Genomic DNA, 6,000 nt, shown 5'->3' with positions numbered 1-6,000 from the left:
GACACTGTGGCAGACAGCCTTCGCGCCTGGAGGACAGTAACCACAGAGAGGGAGGAAGATACAGGGTGGAGGTGAGTGCATGCACTTTGGAGCGGGGACATCAATAAAGAGTTATATAAATGAAAGCATACAGTAACAGATGACATTACTGTTACAAGTGTTAAAATACCCTAACTAAATACTAAACAGCCAAACCCTTTATAGTATGTGTAAGAGGAAATATATCTCACTTAAATATCCTGCATCTAATGCAGTGCAACAATAATGCTTTCAGTTGTGATATAAACTAGATGATAGAGCAGAACCATACTGACTCCACAAAGGTTTAGTTCAACCTTTGTCTTGAGCAGAGAAGTGCTCCTGCTGAAACTGCCTACTCAGCCAGAGGTTAAATATTAGTCTATTTCTTATAAATGCAGACAAGATGGATCAGATAGAGAAAAAGAAAGGAGCAACAGAGGTGCAAGATTAGTGATCACAGCACAGGGAGTGGCTGTCGACTAGATTCCAGTGCAGACTAGTTCAAACCGAGGGCTGCAATAAGGAACTAAGCATGAGTTGAAACACAAGTTTAGGGTTAGTCAGCATTCGGCTGGAAAATCCGGACATAAAACCAACAGCCCTGGACATGTGACTGTGTCTTGTTTAATGAAGCAGTGTGAGCTCTGACACTTGGCTGATCTCACATCTACAGTACTGTATAATAAGGTTCTTTGGGCTATACGGTATTTATTTAGCTGCTGGATCTTTACAAAGAGAAGAAACACAGAGTCTGCCAACAACCTAAAATTATGTAAAACACACAACACTTATTTAAATGATGCATTCTAGCCAATAAACGGACAAATCGCAATTCCTACTAAACTAAAGCTGCAGATCTTGAAAAACCCAGCCTCACATACATGGACAGAGAAATTATTTTATCCTGTTCCTCACCCACGGTTTACAGCAGGAGAGCTCAGCAGTCTGAATGCAACCTGGCAACTTGGTTTGAGGTAGCTATTAATGCCTGGAACCAAAAAGAGAGTGACAACAATTAAATTAAATTGCTGAGAGTAAGGGATGATTACTTTCAATTCGAAATTCACAACACAACAGTAAGTAATTGACAGATGTTGCACCTCAATTTGCACGTAAAGCAGAGAGAAAGGCAGCATGGGGTTAATAAACTGGCCAGATGATTTGTCCTAATAAAAAAAACAGCAGTCATTTGATCTTTCATCAAAGCAGAGAGCATCAAGAATGACTGCTTCAGAGCTATTATTATCAAACTAAGGGGAAAAAATCTGACAAAGTTCAATACTCTTTAGAAAGTCTAGAATAGTCTAGTTTTAAGCTTTTTTGTCTGCTGCGAGCAAAGCACTGGCCTATTTTCTCTTCCCCTATGTGTCAAAAAGCTGTTTAACTAAACAGAACAAAGACCAGCAAGTTATCATGACGCAAGATTTGCTCAGGAAATGTGAGAAAAAGAAGAACGTAGGGAAAGAATGGGCAATGACTCTCTATGGGTTTTCCTGGAAGCGTTGGTCTGTCTGAGTCACAGCCTTCCATCCAGGGAATTGTAGCAGCATCATCCGGGTTAACTCATGATGGGAATACAGTACATAGGAGAATGAAAACAAAACTGGCATTCCTCAGCATCAGAGGAGGAATCTGGAATCTGACTCTCATTGTTTATGCGCAAATATTGTTCACTCAGCAGCCCAGCACCACATTCAAAAACAATGTCATTCTTTGTTGTTTTTGGATGAGGCAGTGTATTGCGCATACTCTCCCCCACTCTTGTACACAATTTGCTCCAGCCTCATACGCAACATGAATCTCCCTAGCTTCATGTTGCGTCAGTGGTCTGCGTTAAATGGAATCCCCTCCTGCCATGTAAAACCCACAGGGGAACCATAGAGACACTTTGAACAAATAACACATTGTGACTGCTCTGGATCACACTATAGTGCGGGTGGTCCGATCCTTCCTGTCACTGTGGCTGCTCCTGATCTGATAAATACACCTCACGTTGACCACCAAGTAATTATGTCTCAATTGGCTCGATGACTGAGGTATCTGGAAGATATGTTTTTCAGTTACCATGTAGTTGAGTTTTTTTGTATATCTGATGAGCAAATATTAGCAAGGTGCCAGGTCTGTGTTGTTGTCATGGAATCAGTAAAAATTGCATAATTTCATCATCTGGATCCAATTATTTACAAAAAGGTACATTTCACACAGCCTATATAAAAAGACAACAAATGGCACCAGAACTCAAAACTTATGAGAAAACCGATGACCTCAAAATATTTAAGTTAATAAAAAAATTTTTTTTGGTAAGCAATACAGCTGCCTAAAACGACAAACCATTCATACAGGCAATATTGATCAATGTAAAGTCAACCTTTGGTTTAAGTCCCCAGGAATCAACCCCAGGACCTTCTCACAGTAAGGAAACAGTGCTACCCACTGTGCCACCTCTCCACCTCGACAGAAATATCATTTATTCCTCTGTCAAAGTCCCCTGAGACACCTTGGATTGTTTGCCATGAGCTCAGAAACTACAACTAGTGCTTCCTGTTTTTTCTGTACCTGCCCCAGCAACAGCTGGGCTGAGGGGGGGGCGGAGCTAAATGACAGGTAGGTCCACATATTACTTTCGTTTTCCCTGTTTTCTCTGGACACAGACTATCAATGTCCGATGTTGTTGCACATTTTTGCTGATAAAATGTAAAATATTTGGAACACAACTTGCTTTTCAGCAGGGAAGTATCACTTTAAGTATAGTGCCCTCAATCTTCATACAGTAAGTCAGTAGAACTGTTCGGGTTTACAGTTCAGCAATGAGCTACAATGAGAAGCAGAGGTGCACTGATTCACATGTTTCACCAGTTTGGTTTTTCTTTTTGTTGTTGTTGTGGTTTGAAGTGCTTTTGTTGTATATTTTAAATGTTTTGCCACGGTTAGAGCCTTTTGCAAACAAAATGTGCCATTTTGACCAAGGATACTGCTGTTTAGACCTGCATGCTAACTGTTTTGAAAATGTGGAGGTTCAGTTGACGACTGCATCAAAGCAATAAAGAAAAACTATAACCTAGTTTAGACCACCTAGGAGAAAACTGTGCTGTATAAGCAGATAGCGCTTATGCCCGATGGGGAAGAGTCCTGCATGAAATGTTTTCACCTTTAGTAGCCCCTTTGTTCTGTCTTCTTGATAGGACAGTCTGTTCTTTAAGTTTATGTGAGATAAGTCCCTGGAGTTAGATGAGAGTTATGTCAAGGGCCGGGTCAGGATGAGGGGCCTCTATTGTTTGCTTATGTGCAGTTGCATATTGTACAAGTGTTCATGAGTGTGTGTGTGTGTGTGTGTGTGTGTGTGTGTGTGTGTGTGTGTTTTAGACAACTCTGGAGAAAGCCCTTTCCTGTGTGGCGCTCAAGGTTCCTTCTGGGGCTGGGCGGCCGACGGCCCGCCAGACATGCTGTCTCGCTCCAGTTCCACCACAAGGCCTTGCTATTGTTCTGCCCCTCACTCCCTTTGTTTTATTCAGACTACCAATAACCCCCACCCCTACACCATCGCTCTTCTACACCTCCACCCTCCACTTCTGTCTCTTGCCCTGCAGGTGCAGCTGATCTGTGGCCCAGAGAAGCAGGAAGTGCAGGCCTAGAAACAATGGAGGACTTCAGCTCCTATTTTTATAACTATGTTTTATCTTTGCATTTGGCTGCTTATTTTGGGGGGTTGACATGGGTTTGTGCAGTTTTGTAACTGCATTGGACTGTAAAACCCCCTGTGTCACATATTGTAAACTCATCTGCCAGTTGATGGCCTACAGGGTTTAGGGGTGGACTATTTGTTTTAGAAGTTCATGTTTTAATTGTAGATGATGTAGATTACTATAATATCGTGTATGCCAAATATATACCATAATTGGGAGAATGTAGAGATTGCCATAAAAAACATAGAATAACTTGCAAGCCTCTGCTTGAATAAATAACTTGTCTTGTATAAATCGCTTGTGCTTCTTGGCGTGATGTTTTATATGAAACAGCATGCTGTTTCAGCACATATTGGATGTATTTTTTGAGAGTTTTGAGTATTTGTCTTTAAGCATGGCAGCTGAAGCGCAAATTTGAACTTTTGTTGTCCAACTGCTTCTCATATGTAAACACCCCGAATCACTTGTCTGTTGTCACACCCTATAATTATACTTCAGACATCTTAAACATCACCTTTCTGATTCACATCCTGGTTCACATCTGTAACTGCTGCATTTACTCGCAGTTATTTCATTATTTACATTATTGCAACCATCTTAAATCATCGTCAAAATAAGGTGATCAATTTTGTTTTCAGTTTGTCAGTGTTCTGTAAGATTACAGGTAAAAACATTGTAAAGGTGTTATGACTGATTGGACGTGTTAATATACTTGGTTGCAAGTTGTATTGTTTGAAGGCAAAATGAGTTTTTATTGCATATTTTTAAATGATTTCATTTTAACATTTTGGCCTAGAAAAATGTCTTTTTCTAGGCCAAAATGTTGTAGATGAACACAGACAACTGCCAACTATAACACATCCATCCATGCCTTCAGGGGAAAAAATAAATCTTCATACCTGCATGTGGCATAATTAGACACATCAAATGGTAGTTACTGACTGCTATCATCATCTGACTCTTCTCAGACAGCGATGAGTTTGCTTACAGACAGGAGGTGGTATGGCCACAACAACCTGGCAACCCTAGCTGAATGCCCAGAAAACAGTTGACATGATCATAGACTGCACTGCCTCCCCTCTCCCTAACCCTCATCTCAATTGTGAACCCCTTTCACTTACAGTACTAGACACCAACATCTCCCAGGAACAGTCCAACTCATCAAAATGCCCTGCAGAGGATGTTCTTCCTGAGGCAATTGAGGAAACTCAAGCTGTCTCTCCTCTTACTCTGCCCATGTTCTGCATCTCGTTCCTTCCTTTATACATCTGCTTATCCATTCTGCACTGATATTTACAATTTTTATTGGTTGCTTTGACACAACCGTCCAATGAAACAACCCATTCTCTTAACAGTTCACACACAAGTCTAAACAGTGACTCCAATTTCATAATGACACGCTTTGTTTGCTAAAGGCTCTAACTGTGTCAAAACATTGGAAATAGGCAGCAAAAACTCATTTTGTCTTCAAACAATACAACTTCCAAACAAGTATGAATCAGTGTGTGAATCAGTGCTTCATTGATCGTCATTGGAGTCTGTTGCACTTTGTTGTCTTTGTAGTTTATGTCAAATTTACCTTTAATGCAAAGAATTAGATCCAGATGAAGAAATGCTTTGATTTATTGAATCCATTTTTCAAACTGTGACAGAAAACTGATACAGTAAATTGTAAATATTACAGAAAATACAAAAATACAGTCAAATCTATTGGAGGATGAGACACAGCCACTGTTGATACTCAGTCTCTGCTTTAGACCTTCTCCATCCACGCTGTAAAGACCAACACAGGCCTGGTACCATTTTAAGGCCTAAAGACTGATAGAAAATTTTTTTGGCAAACAGGTGATATGGTGAGTTTATACTGGTCTTACTGGTGTCTAATAGTTAAAACAGTCAGTCAGAGTCAGAATTTAGAATGTTTCAATGACGACTGTTTTGGAAAACCGGGGAGAAAATGTGTCAATCCAATGAGAACAGGTTTATACATTTGCTGCATGTGTCTGATACTGATGTGACTGATTCCTGAGTGGAACTGAGTGGACTGAGTGGAAACTAGTTTCATAAAACAGGTTAAAGTGACCAATAATTTTTTTTCTAATCTGCTACTGCACCTTTTCACTGGTTCATGTTTATGTCCTATATTCTTTATGTTCTATGTGAGCACCAAATCTCCAAAGCAATTTCCTAATATGGTAAAACCTTCACTGTACATGGCAAAAAAAGAGTTTCTGATTCTGATTATGACACCTTACAGGAAATTCTAGCCAGTCAAAAGTGAGTGAGATGCTTAGTC

This window comes from Betta splendens, chromosome 9 (assembly GCF_900634795.4).
Source record: "Betta splendens chromosome 9, fBetSpl5.4, whole genome shotgun sequence".
Classification (NCBI taxonomy): Eukaryota; Metazoa; Chordata; class Actinopteri; order Anabantiformes; family Osphronemidae; genus Betta; species Betta splendens.
This window is presented reverse-complemented; position numbering follows the sequence as displayed.